We start from the raw sequence: 21,768 nt of genomic DNA, 5'->3' as shown, positions 1-21,768 counted from the left end.
GCTTATAAAAGATGATGGTATACAAAAGTCTCATGCCAATAGTGTTTTACAAACAAACTGAAATATATTCATGTTGCTACAGCAACATGTACCTAACAGCAGGTGCTTTGGAGCCAAATGGAAAACAAATGTTTTTTGTTATTGCCTATGAGAACTTTTAAAGCATTAGCTAGTTACACCTACCCAGTGGTTTTCAGACCACGGGAAGGCTGATATAGTGATATAAAAACCCACTACCATCTGATGACCTCATCTTCTTTTTACATCTGCAAGATATGCAGAGAGCATGCTTTCTATGTTAATATTGGCAGTTACCTTTTCTCTATTTTATAATTTCTGATTAAGTGTTATTATAGATCTATCAATTTTGTTGTTCTATTCAAAGAAATAACTTTTGGCTTTTCAACTTTATTTAATTGTCAGCTTCCTGATCCCATTTCTGCATTTACTGTTATTGATTCCTTTTATTTATCTGGATTTCATTTTTTGTAGCATTTTCAGATAGGTCAGGACACTGGATTTAACAATTTTTATTTTCTAATATAAAAATATACAGTTAGAAAATTCTATATGTTCAGGCTCCAGTAGTATCTTAGTATTTTATGTGTCATATTTTTATTTAGGAAATAGATGGGTTACCACTCTGTTCTGGAGTCCATTTTGTCTGTGACTGGGGCACTGTTCGAGCTCTCTGATACTCACTGCCAGCATGGACTGATTATTTCCCAACTTATTAACTTTCAACAGTGTCATTCATTTTAAAAACATCTCTATGAGAATCAGTGTATTCTCTTTTTAAAACTACATTTGCTCACTCCAGCCTTCTAATTGATGTTTATGATTCACCTTTAATAACCTCAGTTTGAACTTTGCTGAATTTCCTGTTTCATTTCATTTTCTGATCTTCACCTCTTTTCAGTTGCTTGATTCTCCTCTCCTGACGTCCTATAAATCCTAAAAAACAAAACAAAACAAACAACATCTGCATGTTTTCAGGGCACAGGCCTATAGCAGCAGCTTTACAGGGGTAAAGAAATTACAGGAGTTGTAGGAGACAGGATTAACCACACACACATATATTCTAATAGAGTGAACCACCTAGTATATTTAAGAGAACTGTACTAACAGGGGAATAAAAAATGTATTGGAAGGATTGGAGAGAATTGAAGACAGAATAAAATGAAGTTGAAATCATTTTGGGAGTCTAGATATATTGAATAGAAAACAGTCTAGGATACATATGCCCCTTTCCATTTGTTAGTTATGTTATGGCAAGGGCAATGGAAGTTCCCTTAAAACTGACTCTAGGCATGTCTCATATTTACTTGATTAACTCTGAAATTTAAATCATACCTTGAAACCTTAATATTTTTGAAGTTTATAGCAGATCACACAGTTTACCACATTGATGAATTTATTTCAAGGGATAGGAATTAAATTATTTTAATAGATGTTTTACTGGTTCTTTACTTATGACATCTATAAATAAGTAATGATAAACATGCTAGCCCTGATTATAATATCACAACATGAATTTAAAAGTTTTAGAATTGTCTATTAACATTTACTATTTTTAGCTGTTTAGAAGCCTATTTTTATAGATTCTGTTAATGAGACTCTTAGTGAAAAATAAAGTTGTCTTTTATTATTCTGTGAAGATTAGAAATATCCATTAATGCACCAAAATTAGGAAGGAAATCATCACATATGGAATACTAATTACAAAGCAGTTCTTGATTTCAGTAAAAATGTTTACAGCCTTCATGTGATACATCTGAAACATTTGCTAAAATTATTCCCTGACCTTGTTTACAACAGCCAGGCTACTTTAGTTCTGTCATCTAATTTCCCAGACACTCTTGTTAGTTTGATCAATAATATCATTTGGATGTGATCCAACGTGTGTACAGATGCTGATGTCCCACTAATGCTCCATGACAAATAAAAAACCTCATGAAAATGCCCTTTTCCAATTCACATTTCTGAAAGATTGTCAGTTATCTAGATGAAATGACAATGCCCTAAGAGTAGCATAATTTTAAAATTACATCTGGGTGCTGTCTCCTTGTTTGAAGACTTAACTAAAGAGCTAAGGCCATTTGTATGAGTAATTCGGACTAAATGGTATCTTAAAGAAATAGATATTCAAACAGTTTGTCTTATGGAGGTTTGCTTTTGAGTTTTTTTTTTATTATATAGAATGTGTGCATTAGAATATATAGGGTAAGTCTGGCCTGATGGCAAATGTTTTTAACCTCAGCACTCAGGGAGGCAGAAGCAGGTGGAGCTCTGTGAGTTTGAGGCCAGGACAGCCAAGGCTAAACGGAGAAACTCTGTCTCAGTCCCCCTCCCCAAAGAATATGTCAACACAGGTATCATGTATATCACACCCTGACAGCATTTTAAAGGAATAGTTCTTGGCCTTTGAGTTTATCAACCCACACCCTGTTTTATTGTCAATATGCTCAGTCTAAGAGTCTGCATAGCTTGATATTCTAAAATCAACTGTTTTGTGAATAATTTTATGCTGACTAAACAATTTTACTTAAGGACAGGATTAGAAAAGATGGAATAAATGAAAGAGTAGTACTCATGAGTAATTAACTTTTGTAGGCTAAACCAGAGGCCTGTTAAATTTCTTTTTAGGAGCAAATAATAAATATTTAAAGATTTGTAGGCTAGTTTCTTTCCAGACTGTGCATATTGACAATGAGAATAGGGAGTGTGATGATGAGACAAAATCTCAAATATTATTTATTAGAAATTCCCACTGAGAGGGAAGAGTCATAAGGGAAACTATTAACTATCTGTCTAAAAAACCTATAATGCATGTAAGTCTGTGTATGGATACATATATACAATTCAAATAAAAAAATTTCCATAGGCTAACAATACTCCCTCCAAGAGCCAAAGATAGTCTAACAGAACCCCACCACTAGGAATGAGAAGCCTTCTTTGGAGGTGTTGGTTAGGGTTGTTCAAGGGACTCCCAAATCATTATAAATGTTACTATTGCCCTTGATCCCCACTCTGCCCTCAAGGTGGATGATAGATTGCTGAAGACATGATGCCTTTTAGACACAGGACCCAGAGGACTTGAGATGAAACTTACTTGAAAGTTTCCTCTCTGAAAACTAGCTTTTATGGTGCAGAAGGAACCATAGAGGGTTCCTTCCAATAAAGGGAAGCAGCCAAAAGTCCTACCCACTTATGATGCCTTTGAATCACAGCAATGACAAGCAAGGCACAATCTCATGACGGGTGAGGTAGTGGTACACACAATTTGGCAGTAACCACCTGCCTGATGATTAGAATTAAGACTCACTCAACAAGAAAGGAACCATGTCTGGTTCTGGAAACCCAGCCAACTACTCTGGGGTGTTATGGATCCTGGAGGAGAAGCTACCATGGACACTTTACTAAACCAGCAAATTCCTAACTACATTCAAAGCTTTTGTTCTTATACATAGAGACAAGTGTAGTCCTCACCTCCCATCAAGGAAACTTCTCTTTGCAATGGACAGAGAACATTAATTACAAACAAACAAAAAACAAACAAACAACAAACAAAACCACAATAAAAATACATAGTTGTGGAGCCCAGTCCAAAGAAGTAAGTTTACAGAAAAGCTTCTGCACCTAAGGTTTATAAAAATCTTGTAAGAGACAGAGGAGCAAAGAGTTTGCGGTGAGATTGTGTGTCCTAGGAGTATAAGAAACTATACCAATAGTGTAGGCTTTCATCTTTTTAAAACCTACTTTACTTGGGACTCTTTAATGTCTCTACCTCCTTTTGAACCCACCTACCCTAGATAGGAGAGAACGGAGGTTAACAGGGACAGTGGGAGTAAATCTTTTTAGACTCAGTTCCTTGGGATGATTCCACTCTTCACTGTCAGGATTCTAGAAGACCTGTTAAACAGCAAACCTGCAGTCCAGCAAAAGCGACCCCAACCACAGCAGCTGGATCTAGAAACATTCTCTGGAGCATTTCTGTCTAGGAGCATCTTGAAGTGGAAAGATGAAGGGACAACTGATGTGAAACAATGCAAAAGCCAAAAGCCAAGCCTCTCTTTTTTGTGCTCCTACTTATTTCCTCTCAGAGTCCTTACCAAGATGTTTTTCAACTGGCAAAGACAATGTCCCTCCACATGAGGCACTTCCATTTCTAGCAGGAAAACATCATGTGCCCTCTCACAAGTCTGTTTCCACTGTACAAACATCATATGCCCTCACACACGTCTGTTTCAACCTACATCTGTAGTCTCACCAACATGACTGCCTAAACATGAGATGAACAAGAATAAGCCATAAGATATGCTATGCAGACAGGGAAAGCTCAGGAAGCCTCAGTCTTATTCAAAGAACTAGAAGCTACTAAGGAATGCTGAGAGAAGAAGAAATAGTCTTTCCCAGGGAAGAGCATGCTAATTGGTTATCCAATACCAATCACCTGACAACACCAAGCACCAATACTTGAAAACACACACACACACACACACACACACACACACACACACACACACACACACGAAGATGTGTGATGTGTAAGTAACATTATATAAACTTAGCATGTTGTGCCTACATATTTAGGAACACACACATACACTCACACATTTGTAACAACAATTAATGAAAAGAGAAGTTATGAGTATGAAAAAGATTAAGGAAAAGTACAATTGAAGGTTGGGAGAAAGGAAAGGGAAGAAGAAATAATGTAATTTATTTCAATTTAAAAAATAGAATTAAAAAATTTCATGACTTGATACACAATGATACCTATGCAGATGTATTGTTAAAACAAATACTGACAGCATATAAACAAATAGATGTGGTTTCGCACTAAAAAACTTATTTGCTGAGCGGCCGGACTGGGCTGCACAACACACTTTGCAGCATCTGGTCTGGAACACCAGCAGTAAAGTTTCTCTCTCTGCTCTTCCTTCCTCTCAGAGCCCTGCCCCTTCTCCAAACAGTCCTGAGCCATGCTTCTATTTTGCACTCATGATTAACTATAAATAATGGGATAATATTTATTTGCATCAAACCCATAAATATGTACAACATATTTATGATAAATAACATATTGTTTAATATTTCTTTTGCATTTTTAAATTACTTTGGAAATATTACTATGAAATCAAGAAAATTATAAAAGGAATTTTAAGAGTTGTTTTTGTTGATGATACAAATTAATTACTAGTAATTACTTCTCTGCATCTTTGCATCATTTTGTTTTTACATTTCACTTTGATACAATTTGAATTTGTCAAGAAAGATTGAGTATTTGCATATTATTCTTTACATTTTTTCACCTTAAAAATTTATTATATTTTATTCAGATTATATACCTATTATTATCCCCTTGCTTGTATCCTCCTGTTCCCACCCTCCCTCCCTCTTCTGCCCTATTCTCCTCCCCTAGACCTCTGACAGAAGGGGACCTCCTCCTCCACCATATGACTGCAGCCTATCAGGTCTCATCCAGATAGCCTCCTTCCTCTTCCTCTGTGTGCCCACCGGGCATCCACTCCAAGGGGGAGGTGATCAAATCCAGGGCACAAGAGTTTGTGTCAGAGGAAGTGCCCACTCTCCCCACACCGTGGAGAACGAGCTGTCCATTGACTATATCTGAACAGGGAGTCTAGGTTTACTGCATTCATTGTTCTTGGTTAGTGCAACAGTTTGTCCAGGCCCCTCTGGGTCCAGATCTGCCAGTTTTGTTGGTCTCCTTGTGGAATTCCTGAACTTTGTGGGTCCTTTCTTCCCCCAAGTCCTCCGTACACTCTCAGCTCTCCACCTGGAGTCCAGCAACAAGTCCTAACATCTGTCCTGATCCCCCATTTTTGCACTTTTTAATAGAAATTTGTTCAATTATCTTATGATGCAAAGTAATCTTAAGAAATATATTATGTTTTTTAACATTTGGAGTGTTAAAATATATTGTAATTTTTATGTGTGTATGCATATATGTGCTGTGTGTGTGTGTGTGTGTGTGTGCGTGTGTGTGTGTGTATACAATAGCATGCATACACAGAGATCAGAGAACAATTCGAGGATTCGATTGTTTTTTTCCTACTGAGGCCTCTGAGAATGGAAGGTTGTCAAGCTTGTGTGGCAAACCTGATTAGGCATTTTGCCATTCCTTGAATATATTTGAATAAGCATATTGATAAGAACAATTATCACAGAATATCTAGAAATGGCTTATTCTTTCTTTCTTTCTTTCTTTCTTCCTTTCTTTCTTTCTTTCTTTACTTAATCAAGCTCATGGGGGTAGCAGCTGAAGCCATTGAAGGTGACTATTGAGGAACAATGTAAAATTCAACACAAGAGCATAAAGCCACTTCATGAGTTTATTGTCAAAATATAAAATACAATTTCTGTTTAAATATAACTTACTACAAAAGGCTGAACTATCAACAGCCAAATATTGGGCATTACAAAAGTGAAAATGTATGAATCAAATGTAATTGATGTGGAAAATATGGGACCACAGAGTGTTAACACTCCTTGAGTGACTACTTTAAATAACTTCTCTAAATTGGCCTGTTGCCACAGGGTTAATAACCACTCCATAACTATGGATGGGTAATTTTACAGCCTTGCCACATTCTGTCTGCAGCATTTAATGTGATTTCTGTTTTAGGGCTCTGATCTCCTGGCTGTGAATAAGTAATGTGGATGCACAAAGAGATTTTAACAAAAGTATAAAATAACGTGTGGCAAACTGGAAGATTCACTGGGGAGGGTTGGGGATCATGCAGATTGTTAGTGGTTCCAAAAATAGTTTATGTTTAGCTAATTTATTCCCCAGCTTGTTTTTAAAGACAACTTAACATGCAATCATTTCTCAAGGTCTGTTTTTCTAAAATATTAGTGTTAAAAATAGGACAGATAATTTTCCTTTTTAGTTCCAACTTGGAAACATTTTCAGGCTAATTTGGAGATAAACAGAGATCATACTAGCAAAGGGCATTAGGAAAAATAATTTCCTCCTCCTCCTCTTTTTTCTTCCTCTTTTCCTCCTTCATTTTATATTTCTTCTTCCTTCTTTTCTTTCTTTCTTCCTTTCTCTTTTAAAAAATCTATACAATGTTCTACCTGAATGTAGCTAGAAAACCTTCCTCCTTTGTCTGATGAGTGACCGTTACAGCCTGTAATTAGGGATTCCTTGTTTCACTTTTAGAGTTTTAGTGCCCCATGCAGTAGACACTGTATTTTGCCACTTGTACCAACTAGCCATTAGTTTTCCATATAAAGGCAAGTATTTTAATATTTGTTTTTAATTTATGTGTATGTATGTCTATAAATGTGTGTGCTTCCTGTGTGCTAATGCTTACAAAGGCCAAAAGAAGTCATTGCATTCCTTGAATGGACCTGCAGTTACTAGAGGTTGTTGTGAGCCCCCCAGTATGAGTGCTGGGTCTTATGGAAGACCACTGAGTGCTCCATGCTCACAAGGCAGTTTATCTTTTAGGACATAAAAATGCATAGCTCTGGATGTCCTGGTGGCGCAACCTGGAGTGTGATCCCAGGCAGGCCTCATACTCACTGTCTCTCTGTCACCTGAGTGCTGGGGCTAAAGGTGTATGCCACTGCTGCCCCACACAAGGCAGTTTTAAAGCAACCATCATGCTTAATATATGCCAGGTCCTTTTGTATATTTTCTATAGTTTTTCTTATTCCTTTCCATTCTTATATTATTTATCTATTTATATATTTATGTACATGAGTATTCTATTTGCATGTATATCTGCATGGCAGAAGGAAGCATCAGACAAAAGAGGGCATCAGATCCCACAACAGATGGTTGTCAGCAACCAACTGGTTGCTGAGAATTGAACTCAGGTCCTCTGGAAGAGCAGCCAGTGCTCTTAACCATTGGTCCACCTTCCCAGGCCACAATTTTATAATATCAGTGTGGTGTTCTTCTTATTTTTTTCAAATGGAAAAACTGAGGCTCAGTGTGGTAGACAACAACTTTATTCATAGTGACAAAATTAACAAGAAACAAAGCCAAGGTTTCATTTCAAGTCTAAACTTTCAATACTATTGCTCATAAGCACACGGTGATTAAGCAGTCAGGAAATCAATTTAAGGACTTATAAGCTGTGTGTGAGTGGGAACTGACATGGTATTAGAGTGTTTGTTTAAGATATGCATAATCCATACCATGGGAGCTAAACAATGATGAAGGTCAATCCTTAGAAAAAGATTCCCTGGAGTATTAGCTGACAAGTGTATGGTAACAGAGAGGAGATTGGGCTGTCTTCTCCACATCCACTCCATTGCTCCACTACTGTAAAGCACTGTGAAATTTGAGGGATTTATTGTAGCTTCAGGGGTAGAAACTGATTGATTTGAACAACTCTTTGTAATTCTCCCTAGAATTACCAGGATAATTGTTTTAGGCTCCCAAGCTTAAGTCGACCAGTCTGTAGGATTCCCTAGAAGGAAGAGTTGTGTGGCCAGCATGCTAATAGGATCAAATAGAAGTAAACGAAAGCCAAGCACAGGTTAGAGATTCATGGTGAGATCAGGACTTGCTAGGGCTAATTCTAGGGCCACTTGCAGTTTATATGTGAGAAAATGTGTGTGAGAAGTGTTTATTATAATGACAATATCTTGAATAGAAAGAACTTTGACCTGTTTTTCATCAGTGGCTTTCTGAAATTAAAACACGTCTTCATAATGGCTAACTGATGCTTATAAGATTTGGACCCTGTGCCAAGGACTATTCTAAGAGATTTACATTAACCATGCATAGTATACTATAACCTAAGTATCCTCCTTAGTCTCATTTTCCAGATGAAGAAATGGGCAGAGCTAAATGTACAGGTTTCACAGGAAGCATGAAGAGGGTTGAGGCTTAACAGCAGGTTGTTTGGATCTACAGTATGTGCTTGTTGGACCCTCACACATTGCAGTGTCAATGTTCTATGTTATATTTTATATTAACTTTTCTGACTTTTCTCTATGGAAAAAAACTGAGGTTCAATGATTTTTAGTTTGTGCTTTCCAGAAGATGCTGTACATGTTAGGGGGTAGGGCTGTTGACACACATATATCTCAAAATAGCATTATAGCATAATGACTATTATAATGTTATTTCAAGTAGATGCTATAGCATATATTAGATAGCGAGTGGCTTCAGATATATTTATATTATTTAATAGTATTTCTTAGACATAGTACTCCTCATTTCTCCTTGTGTGTTTTCTAAGAAATACCTCTCTCCCCCAACAGGGCGTTTTATCCCAGCCCCCAGCTCCAGCTCCTGCTAACCCACAAGACTGTGCCTGCCATAAAGTCAGGTAGGCTGACCGCAGATCTCTTCCCCTATGTTCTCCTTGATCTAATATCGTAGTCACACTTTTAGGAAGACTTGTGGCAGTCTCTTCTCTGGCCCCTTGCTCCACTCTCCCATGCATCTCACAGATCTCTCCCTTCTATGTCTCCTCCGTGTTATCATTAAAAATGAGATGGCATGACACAGATATGATATGTAGAGTTTTATTGGGGAGAAGGGAAATGGAGTGGAGTTTGGAACAGAGTGGGCCATGATGGTTGCTAAGCAACTTGGGGGCAGGCTGCTTATATGCTAACATGCCTCCATTTTCATATAATTAAAAATGGGAGGATACAAGGGATGGGATAACCATTGAGATGTAACAAGAATAAATTAATTAAAATAAATAAATAAATAAATAAATAAATATGGAAAAAATACAACTTTTTAAAAAATGAAAAAAATGATGTTTGATTACTTTTCATGTAAGGTAAGTTAAAGTATATAAATGTAAGTTCATTGGAAATAGCTCTTGGCTGACATATAAGGGGAAGGAGAGGGGGGAAAAAAGCAAGAGCAACAAAATGTGCAGATTGTATGGTGAAAGGGAAGGAAAAGCCCTTGCCCTGGAAAGTTCAGGGTACAGGGCAGGGTATGCCATCCATGCCCTGCAGCAGATTGGGACCAAGGAATGTTGGGGGAATCTGGAGCTGTTTGTTTGAAGTCTGAAGCATATCTTTGCAAACTTTTATTGATAATAAATGGGTAAGGGATAAAGTAATCAATCATCTTTAGCTGCTTCCTGCTGACATTGGCTTGGTGATAGGGGGTCTAAAGGCTGAAGTGCTGGCCAAGATCAGGAAGAGCAGGCTGTAGTATTTACTGCCCAGGGTCTGAGAGCATCTGCATCTAGGAGGGACAATGCAGGTCCAGCTGGCATGATCTGTGAGGTTGGACTGGAGCACCTGTGAGTACTTGATTTGATGATGTCCTGGATGTAGGGATATCTATATCTATATCTATATCTATATCTATATCTATATCTATATCATCTATATCTATATATGCAGAAGACAAAGTTAGTAGGTTGGGGACAAAATTTCTTTTAGGTGTTTTTTTTTACTTTATTAATTTATTCTTGTTACATCTCAATGGTTATCCCATCCCTTGTATCCTCCCATTCTTCTCTCCCTCCCATTTTCCCCTTATTCCCCTCCCCTATGACTGTTCCTGAGGGGGATTATAGGTGTGCATTTGAAACTTTTGAGAGAGGGAGCAGAGACAGAAGTTTTGGAGTGAAGAAGAGAAAAACTTCAATGAAGAGAATTTCCTTCTATTTACCCGATTGTTGGCAGTAAATAAAAAAGATCTTGTTTTGGATCTGTCCATGTTTGGCTGCAGAGGCATGTAAGCTTGGCAGCCATTAATGTGGGCATAGGGATTTGAAATTCTCCAAAAGGCATCCCAGAGGAGCCCCGAGGGACAGCGCATGGACTATTCCCATGGGAAGTTGAAGTCAGTGACCCATGTGGTGTCTCCCAGAGAAAGGTTTAACTCATAAATTGGTGCAATCTGTTCCACCAATATGTCAGTACTGGTCAGAGACCGAGAGCACAACCAGAGCAGGAACAAGCTGAGCCTAGAGACAGTCACCTGGCATATCAGGATTTTAGCAGTGTGTGTGTGTAGAAACTGTGCCAGAGAAGTCTCACTGAAAGGGAAAAGTCCTAGCTGAAGGTCAGTGAGAAAGACCAGCGACAGTCATGCAGACTGGGGTTGGGGTACCTCTACTCCCCAGTGAACCAGAGAGGTGTCTACAGTCTCTTGGACACTGAGTGGGAACTCACCAATTGAGCCAGTGTTGAGTGTAGAAGGTGGTAATAGGGGAAGGGAGTCCCAAAACCAGACAAAAGGGGAGGAATTCCACTTTCCAAAAATAGGCGATAGATGGGAAACCTAAACTGTTGGTTTACAAAGCTGCCAGCACTTTGCCAGGCAGAGTCTGAACTGATTCTAATCTACTCATAAACTAAACAAACTACTTTAAACCTTATAACATACATATATTCCAAAAACTTGCTACTATGACCCCTGGGTCAGTCCACGTCCAGTTCCCACCATCCCCCTCCAACTGTCCACAAACTTCTCCCTCTCCAACCATCAAACTTTTCTCTTCCCTTCCAGAAAGTCCTGCCTTCCACTTCCTGTTCTTCTGCCCAGCTGGTTGGCTAAACAGCGTTTTATTGATGGTTGATACATTCACTTAGCATTCCTCCACAAGGATCATATTGTGGAATTTTTTTTATCAGAGTTCGCTTAATAAATCAGAGCTCCAGTGATTAATGTCAAAGCTCTAGACTGTTAAGACAAAAATATCATAGCAACAGTAAGAAATTTCAAGGATTTTTATCTATTTGGGATACCTTAAACCATCTTTTAGACCACCTAAGCTTCATAACTTGCATTTACCAACCTTAAAAAAAACCTTTTTAGACCCTCAAGTACTTTCGAAGAAGCTTAATTTTTTAATGTAAACTTCTATATCCTTAATTATTTACCATGAGATATAGGTTAAATTATTGTGAGGAGTCATTGTCCTTTAGCTAAAAGAATGGTAAAAGATTGTATCTGAGACCTGATGTTTAAGCGTGGTAACAAGGTAGACTGTATCTACACCTGATAGGAGTAGCTCTAAGAGTGAGACATAAGGTCTGGTCCTCTGCATATGAAGAGGACGGAGAAGGTATCTGAAGCCTGTTTATCTTGACCATGAAGTCTGTTGAGTAAGGCAAGTCTGTTTGACTTTTAATAAGAAATCTAGTATCTAGCTAATGAATTGACTAGTGAATTAACATGATGGATTACTTTGGGCAAAGGAGTTAATTGCCTACTCTCTAGCTATCAAACTACCATTAGCTTAGCCATCAATGTGATTAGAGATCTGAGAAGAATAAATTGTAACCTAAGTGAATCTATGTATCAATTAAAATGACAGAGATGACTAGTCATATCCCAGTACTTAAACAGTTATCCCAGGCTCCTGTGGCAACATGCGCAGGGAATCTGGTCATCAAGTGCAGAACTGTGTTTTTTTTTCTGTGGAAGGACAACATGGAGAGACTGACCTCACCTTCTTTTTAGTAACGTGAGACAATAACTCTCTGGCTATCCAGTTTGTTCACAGTTCATGCTGGGCTCTAGCAGAGGGCGAGGCACTGGGGTCAGTCTTGCCCAAGGTATCTAAGAACATTTGGGCACAAGGGCAGATGCCCAAAGCTTTTAATCATCATATATGGAGAGAATAAGACATTCCATAATAAATCCAAATTGAAGCAATATCTTTCAAGTCTTACAGAAAGTATTAGAAGGAAAACTCCATCCTATGAAGCTTAATTACATTAATGAAAACACAGGGAATAAATAATACCAGACCACCAAAATTTGAAACACACACATGACACCCCATCCCTCCACAAACACCATCACCACTAAATTAACAAGAATCAACAATCATTGGTCATCAATTTTCAATGGTCTCAATTTCCCATTAAAAAAACAGACTAACAGAATGTATATTAAAACAAGAGCCATCCTTCTCTTACATCCAAGAAACTTACCTCAACATCAAAGATAGATATTACCTCAGGGTAAAGGGTTGGAAAAAGATACATGGAGAAAATGGACTTAAGGATCAAACTGGTGTAGCCACTCTAATATGTAACAAACAGACTTCAAACTAAAATTAATCAAAAGAGACAAGGAAGGACACACCAAAGGAAAATCCCACCAAGATATGTTTCAATTATTAACATCTGTATGCTGAATGCAAGGGCCCCAGTGTTTGTAAAAGAAACATCACCACAGCTTAAATCACATATTGACAGTCACACACTGATAGTGGGAGACTTCAGTACTGTACCCTCACCAATGGACAGGTCATTCAAACAAAAACTAAACAGAGAAATGTTGGAGATAACAGGTATTACAAACCAAATGGACCTAAAATATATTTACAGAACATTTCACATGCACACATGCAGGCAAACACATGCACACACACACACACACACACACACACACACACACACACACACACAAAACAAAAATACCTCCTTCTCTGCATCTCCTGGAATTTTCTTTAAAATTGACCACATTGGACACAAATCAAGTCTCAACAAATACAAAAATATTTGAATAATTTCTTACATTCTATCAGACCTCCAGTGATTGAAGCCAGATACCAACAACAACAGAAAAAAACAAAAGAGCTTACCACCTCATGGAAACTCTCTACTGAGTGAAAAATGGATCACGTAGAACAAAGAAATTAACTGAACTGAAATTACTCTAGAACTGAAAAGGAATACACAGCATGCCCAAAATTATAGGACACAATGAAAGTGGTTCTAAGAGGCAAATTCATAGCACTAAGTGCGTACATTTAAAAACAAATAGACAAAAAAAAAAAAACCCAGAAAGATCTCCTACTAGAAACTTAACAGAATGCCTGAAAGCTCTAGGAAAAAAAGAAGAAGAAGAAAAAGGAAAGAAGGAAAGTGAGAAAGGGAAAGAAAATGAATGAATGAAAGAAAGAAAATGGTAAGAAGCAACCAAACTCAATAAAATAGAAAGAATAATGAAACAATTATTAAAATTAACTAAATTGCAGAAGGAAATGCCCAAATTAACAAAATGAGAAATGAGGTCAGTGACAAGGAGTCCATCACAGTATCTCAGGGCTGTGTTGATGGTAGTGGAGGTTAAAAATAATATTAAGAGACCTCCAGATTCCCATCTCCCACCTCATAACACAGTGTGGTTGATGGGAGACATCCAGAGAGCTGCCCACTGCCTTGCCATGGGGATAGATGGGGAGATGTTAGTGGTAATTTTATAAATGTGTTGCAGTTTTTCTCTTAACCAGGACAGTGTCAAAATAACTGAGACTAAACTATTATGTTTGTTTAATAAGCTTTATGGCACAACAACAGATATGTGCATATCCAAACTAATCTGGCTTTCTCCCAGCATAAATCCCCAAGGTACTTGCATTTTATGACTTTCTCAACTTCAGCTGTTCTCTCCTGATGTTTCCTGGACCTCTCCTAGTAGTTTCATGCCCATTTCCTATCTTTGTCTTCTCCTCCCCTAGCTGGCAGAAAATCTAGCCATTTTCTCTCCCATACTCAGTGACGGGCTGTTAAGCTGCTCTATTGACATATCAGGGCACAGTTGGGGAGCAAGGTTTGGATGGGAGAGTCTCAGAATAAGAATTGCAACCAGATATGGGGGCATAGAAATCAGCATTTCAATCTTTGCACAGTGAACAATAATAACATTACGCTTATAGGGAGAGGCATTGAGAGGCCTGTCTGCAACTGCATTATTGGATGTTGCCATGCTACATGATCAGGCTATAGACACCTAGAGGCCCTCTTGCATTCATGCCATACCACTCCCTGTGGACAGAAGAGTCCTCCCAGGGGCCCACCAGCCATGTGGCCCACCTGCAGTGGGATCCGCTATAGTGTGCAAATGTGTGGTGGAAAGAAGGGAGACAAAGAGAAATGGAGCAGCTTGAGCATTGTGAAAAGAGGTGAAAATATGAGGGAAGAGAGTAATAGCCTGTTGTGAGTAACCAGCCCTATTTCCTGAGGTCATGGTGCAGTCTCAACCTATGCTGCCACTGAGGACCATGTCTGGGTCCATGGCTATGCAGCACCAAGAGTTGGTGTCAATGTCCATGTGTCATATTGCCACTAGAGACCACGGGAACATCCCTGGCCCAGGCAACCATCTGGAACCATATGGATGTCCAGAGACTACACAGAACTGGCCCGGCCCCTCACTGACTACATAGTTCTGGAGAGCTGGACTTACCTCTCATCAGTTGCAGCACTCAAGAGAACTGGCTCCGTTCATGCCTTGCCTGCCCAGGTAGCACAATGGAGCTGGTCCTGGTGGCGAGGGCGTCAGAAAGCACAGGAATACTAGCTTGCCATTCCTCTGCTGTGAGGTGGCATGAGTGTAATGCCCCCCTTCACTCTTCCCTTACTATTTGCTGCCTGCAACAGTCTGGAGAGCTGGCCATGAGTTTGTGAAAGCTGGAGAGCTATCCCTGCCTATCACTGGTGGAAATGTGGGCCCCATACTTCATCTGGACAGCACAGTGGAGTTGTCCCTGATAGGGAAGGCATAGGTGAGATACCTACAAGCCTGTGAGAGCTAGAGAGGTGGCTCACCCCTTGTCATCTGTAGAACTTGAAAGAGTGTCATGTGCCTCAACTTGTCAGCACAGTGGAGCTAGCTCTGGAGGCATGGGTGCAGTTGAACTGGCCACATGGGCATGAATGCAGGAAATCTGACCCAGCCTCCTGCCAATGGCAGCATAGGGTAGCCTAGCAAGAACAGTGCTGGAGAACTCTTCCTGGTGGTGTGTGTAAGGAAGTTACTAAAACTTGATATGCTATGTCTGGTTGATATCCATAGGAGGCCTGTCTTTTCTGAGGAGAAATGGAGAAGTGGACAGGATTGAGGAGTAGAGAGATGAGGGGAGGGAGTGGGAGGAGAGCATAAAGGGGAAACCTTGGTCAGTATGTTAAAAAATAACATACTCCTTGGCTGGTGCCTTAGTTTGAGCAGGACCCCTGTGCCCAAATCTGCTTATCATAATGTTCTACTTGTAGGCTTCTAGGACCCTCTGGGTCCTTCTACTTTGCCTTTCTCCCATGATTCTCTCATCTAGAGTCCCACTAGAATGTCCTCTCCTCTGTCGCAGTTTCCTGGTAAGTGAAGGCTTTCGTGGGACATGCCCCTTGGGCTAATATGCAGATATAAGTGAGTACATACCATTTGAGTCTTTCTGCTTCTGGGTTAACTCACTCATTATGATCATTTCTAGCTCAATCCATTTATCCACAAATTTCAGGAATTCCTTGTTTTTAATAGCTGAATACAGGCGGTAAACCTTAAGCCCCTACCCAGATCTAGCCAATGGACAGAACACTCTCCACAGTAGAGTGGAGAGTGGGATATTACTTTCTCACATACTCTGGTGCCTCACCTTTGACCATGTCCCCTGGACGGGGAGACCTGGTGGCACTCAGAGGAAGGATAGAAGGTTACCAAGAAGAGACTTGATACCCTATGATCATATAGAGGGGGAAGTAATCATAGGGGAGGGGAATAAGGGGAAATTGGGAGGGAGGGAAGAATGGGAGGATACAAGGGATGGGATAACCATTGAGATGTAACAAGAATAAATTAATAAAGGAGGGAAAAAATAACATACTCTATCTAATAGAAGAGAAAGTGGGGAATAGACTTGAATGTGTTGGCACAGAAGTCAGCTTCCTGAACAGAACACTGATAGCATAGACATTTTAAAACAACGACCAATAAATGAAACCTCATGAAACTTGAAAGTTTCTACATGGCAAAGGATATAATTGGATAAAATGTCAGTCTGTAGAATTGAAAAAGATTTTTTTTTACCAACTCCACATCCAACATATAGAAAGAACTAAGAAACTATATATGTAAACTAAGTAGTTAAATTAAAAATGGGGCATACATTTAAATAGTGAATTCTTAGTAGAGGAAACTCAAAAACCTGAGAAAAACTTAAAGATATGCTCAACATCCTTAGCCATCATGGAGATGCAAATCAAATCTACTTTGAGAATCCATCTTACACCTGTCAGAATGGGTAAGATCAGTAACACAAGTGACAGCTCATTATGGTGAGTGTGAGGAGTGAGGAGAACACTCCTCCATAGCTGGTGGAAGTTCAAACTTAAACACCCAGTATAGAAATCATTGTGTTGGTTCCTCAGAAAGTTGAGAATCCATCTACTTCAAGACCCACTTTTGGGCATATACCCAGAGAACATTTTGTTCTACCACAAGAAAACTCGCTCAACTATGTTCATTACGGTTCTATTAATAATAACCAAAAATGGAACTAACAACTTAGATGTTCCTTAACAGAAGAATGGCTAAAGAAAATGTGGTACAATTACACAGTGGAGTATTATTCAGCGGTTAAAAACAATAACATGATGTAATTTGTAGGCAAATGGATGGTACTAGTATAGGTCATCCTGAATAAGGTAATCAGGCCTCAGAAAAACAAATATGTTATATATCTACTTATAAGTAGATATTAGCTGTTAAGTAAATGATAACAAAGCTTCACTCTGAAGACCCAGAGAGGTTAGGCATATAAGGGGGAATAGCTGTGACACTTACTTCTCTCTGTGATGAGGAACTAGAATAGATTTTATGAGTGAACTGGAATTTATATTGTGGAGTGAACACAGGAGGATTATGTGCGAAGGGAGAGGGAGGCAGGATTGAGGGAGGACATAAGTAGAGACACAATTAAAGGGCATTTGAAGGGTGACAAGGAAACCTAATGTAGTGAAATCACATATTGCAGCAAAATCTTCATAGAATGCATGAAGTCTATGGTAATGAAGTCTCCAACCAATGAGGGAGATGGAGACAGAACTGCAACTGGCCACCCTCTGTCACTAAAGAAGCTCTAGAACTGGGTTTTGTTCAATTGAGTTGTTGGCTGAAAGGATACTGTCTTAATTAGCATTTCTATTGCTGTAAATATAAACACCATGACCAAAAAAAGCAAGTTATGGAGGAAAGAGTTTACTCAGGTTACACTTAACTTCCACATTGCTGTTCATTACCAAAGGAGGTCAGGTCAGGAACTCAAATAGGGCAGGAACCTGATACAGAGTCCGTGATGGGGGTGCTGCTTACTGGTTTTCTTTCCATGGCTTGCTTAGACTGCTTTCATATAGAGCCCAGGACCACTAGCCCAGGCATTGCACCACTACCATGGGTCAGGCTGTTCCTCATCTATCACTGAGACAATGCTTTACAGCTGCATCTCATGAGGGGAGTTTATTCAGCTGGGTTCCCTTTCTTTGGGATGACTCTTGCTTGTCTCAAGTTGACATACAAAACCAGCCAGAAGAGATCCCATGAAAATCCCCAAACAGTCCAGGCGGTTGCCAAGACAACTGGTTGCTCTTCACAAACTGACAGCAGGACTCCATTGCTGAAGACCACACCCATAGAACTCACTGAACATGGAGATGTTGAGCTCATGCCTACATACAACTTTCACCCCTATGCTATAGTGTTTATGACCCAGGAAGGTACTGTATAGGCTACCAAAAGAGAAACATAAACACAAACTTAGTCACAGTCTCTTTGTTCTGTAATATTTCCTGCATGCAAAATACGCTAGGGTGATGATGGCATAAACCTTGTGAGAGTAACCAATCAATGTCTGATTTGACTTAAGGACCATTCTATTAGATGGAACCCAACCTGACACTGCATAGGTGACCAAGAACCAGAGACCTGAGAATCCATATACCTAAGGTAAAAGCAAATACAACTGGCATAAAAAAAAGTAAACCAGGTATGGTGACACATGGCTGTAATCTCAGAAATCTGGGAGGCAGAGGCAGGTGGATCTCTGTGAGGTCAAGGTCAGCCTAGTCTACAAGTGAGTCCAGGATAGCCAAGGCTGCACAGAGAAACCCTGTCTCAAAAACCAAAAACCAACCAACCAACCACAAATTAAATAAACCACCACCACCACCACCACCACCAACAACAACAACAACAAACCCAAAAACATAACAATAAAATGACTCAAAATGACTTTATACTATACTCCTAGATTGGTGTCTTAGCCATCCTTAGAGAGATTTTCTCCCATAGAAAATGAGAACAAATTTCAGGGAACACTGTGGAAAAGGAGGCAGAAGGAATGGGGGAGACAGAGGGGGAGGAAGAAAGCAGAACCAGGCCATCTATAACAACGTGAGTAAAGCTCATATGGACTCACAGAGAGCAATCATGGCTTCCACGGGTCTGAACTAGGTCCTCTCCAGATGGACTATCCAGCTTAGTACTTGTATAGGATTACTGAGTGTGTGAATGAATGGCTCTTTGATTCTTGTGCCTTCTCTTTTATTTTTGTACATGCAGTGAGACTCCATTGGAGAAAACCAATTTTTCCTTTGTGAGCAGTTACTTGCAGATAGCTTCTGGGTTAGGAATGGGTGTGTATGTTCACTTCCCCTCTCAGTGCTGAGACTCCGTCTGCTGCACTGTGTGTGGCTACAGTCTCTGTGAGTTCGTTTGTGCGCCAGTGCTTCTGTGTCTAGAAGGCCTTGTGTCCTTGGTGTTCTCTGTCCCTCCTGACTCTCACAATCTATCTTCCTTCTCTTCTGCACAGCCCCCTGAGCTCCAAGAGGGAGGAACTGATGGAGGCATCCCATTTAGGGCCAAATATTCTAAGTTTTTTTCACACATTACTATTTCAAGTCATGTAGGAAATGTGCAAAGTCAGGTTTTCATCTGCAGAGAGATTGGAGCTAGAGCTGTAAAGAAGGCTGTGTATGGCTGTGAGATGTCCAGAGAGGTGAGCCTAAAATGCTATGAATTATCATATTATCTCTGCCATGGTAACTTAGAAAAAGAAATCTGAGTGAGGAGTCTTGAGTTGGTCAGAAGAATGGGATGGATAAGGTATTGAGGGCATGGGTGGGAACTAATGAAAGAAGGAGATGAGAAAAGAAAGTTGATTTTTATGATGAGGATTAAGCAAGATTAGATTACAGAGTTGGAGGTAAGGAAAATTATAAAAGATCAATAGATGTCTTGTTTGCTATGCTGGCTAAGTATGGCATTGAAGGGCTAAGAAATCAGAGAGTAACAAGAACAACCAGTGGCTTATCAAAATCACTTTATGATGGAAGAATTCATGAGACCAAGGCACAAAATCAAATTATTTGACTAGAATGAGGCAGAGGGCCTCAGCAGTTAAAATGAGGGAATAAACTTGGTGAGACAACTGTTCATAATAAGTATGACAGCTGAGCATCTCTGTGCAGGAGAGTTCATTTAGTCTGAGAGCAGCAGCACAAGAGGAACCTCACCCTTAGCAGACTGAGATGCTAAAAGGCATACAGGAAACAAAATAGAGTAACAAACGTGCAAGCATGCAAGTTAAATAGTGGAGGGTCCTCTATTTTGATGTCAAATTAAGAGATTTTCAGTAAAAGAATTACAGACTATGCAACACTAATAAGAGTAAAGCATGAAAGATGGGACCAAAAGTGCACATGTTTGTGGATACAACCGTATACCAGATTTGCAGAATGTTCTTGATGAGCAATCAATCCCTAATATCAAAATTTGAGTGGAGGAAATATTTTAAATATGGAATAAATAACTCGTTCTTAGAATATTTTGATAATTAAATGAGTTAATATCTCTCTCTCTCTCTCTCTCTCTCTCTCTCTCTCTCTCTCTCTCTCTAGGTGTAGAAAACAAAGATAGTTATTAGAACACAATAGTCAAGTCACTCCCAGTAGCAGCCATTTAGGATATTGCTCTACAGAGACTAAAACTCTTAATTCACTCAGTTATATAATCATAAAATAATCTTGTCAAAAATTTGACATCCGTGCCAAAAAATACAAAATTTGGGATGCATTTGTCTACAGAAAAAAAATTTTATTATAGGAACAATAGTGCAGTTAACCATTAATGAAGAATGACAAAATTCTGAAGAGAAACTTGAAATAAAAATGAGTTCTCTCTAGAATTTATTAGGAAAAAATGAGAATGGTCTGGTAGACACTTGAAAAAATGTATGCTGTTATCTGAAATTATCTTTAAATGGAAGAATTAAGGTGAGACTTGAAGCAATTTTCCTTATGGTCAGGAGGTTGTAACCTAGCTGGCGGCAAAGGAGTAGAAAGCAAAATTATAAGTGAATGATGGGTAATGGCTTAAATTGCACTTTTGGAAACTGCATGTAGTCTAAGATTTGGGACAAGCCATTTTTAGTTTTTTCAATTTGAAATAACTTTTCCAGGCTTGGAACTGCATAATGAATCAGACTAACTCAAATTACCTAGCAAATGGCAATTGACATTTGGTAAAATATACACAGTTGCAAGTTTCAATGTTCGAGACTAATTTTCCTTTTGAAATGCATTTGTCTTAAGGAACTGTGATGTGCACAGCATGCCACATCCGGTAAAGTGGCAGAGAGATTGAACTGTTAGATTGGCTCCCACCTCTGCACTTACCGGAACACAGCACACCTGCCTTAGTTGTTAGAACTTAATCGCTGCCACCTTGGAGTTATTTTGCACTTGAAATGCACCACGGGTAGATAGGAGAAGGGAGAAGGGAAGAAATTGCATGTCTTCAGCGACCATATCTCCCTGTTTCTTTCCACTGCCCCCCCAATCTTTCCTTCCATCCTTCCTTTTATCTATTCTTGTTCTCTTTATTTCAACATTTTCAAGTTTGACTCGGGTTGGCCGATCAGACATGGAGTTGGGTTTGGTGCAGAGTCTGAAAGGTGAGAATGGTTTAAGTACCCTCACGGATCTGAAACATAGCCCGATGCAAAGATCATATTC

The 21,768-nt window shown here is 39.3% G+C and overlaps 1 long non-coding RNA gene across 3 annotated transcripts in view; it reads left to right on the top strand.

Moving 5' to 3' along the window:
- Positions 1-21,768, top strand: part of LOC311604624 — a 75,408-nt gene that overhangs the window by 49,483 nt on the left and 4,157 nt on the right. For 2 of the 3 annotated variants that reach the window (XR_014781585.1, XR_014781587.1), the window contains 2 exons: positions 9,250-9,317; positions 18,621-18,700. This is a non-coding gene — a long non-coding RNA (uncharacterized lncRNA). The remainder of the gene's footprint in view (positions 1-9,249; positions 9,318-18,620; positions 18,701-21,768) is intronic. The other variant, XR_014781586.1, reaches the window with a different exon arrangement.

The sequence above is a fragment of the Acomys minous genome (genome assembly GCF_964271855.1).
Source record: "Acomys minous genome assembly, chromosome: 9".
NCBI lineage: Eukaryota > Metazoa > Chordata > Mammalia > Rodentia > Muridae > Acomys > Acomys minous.
Note: the sequence above shows the minus strand (reverse complement) of the source record. Positions and strands in the feature narration are given on the sequence as shown.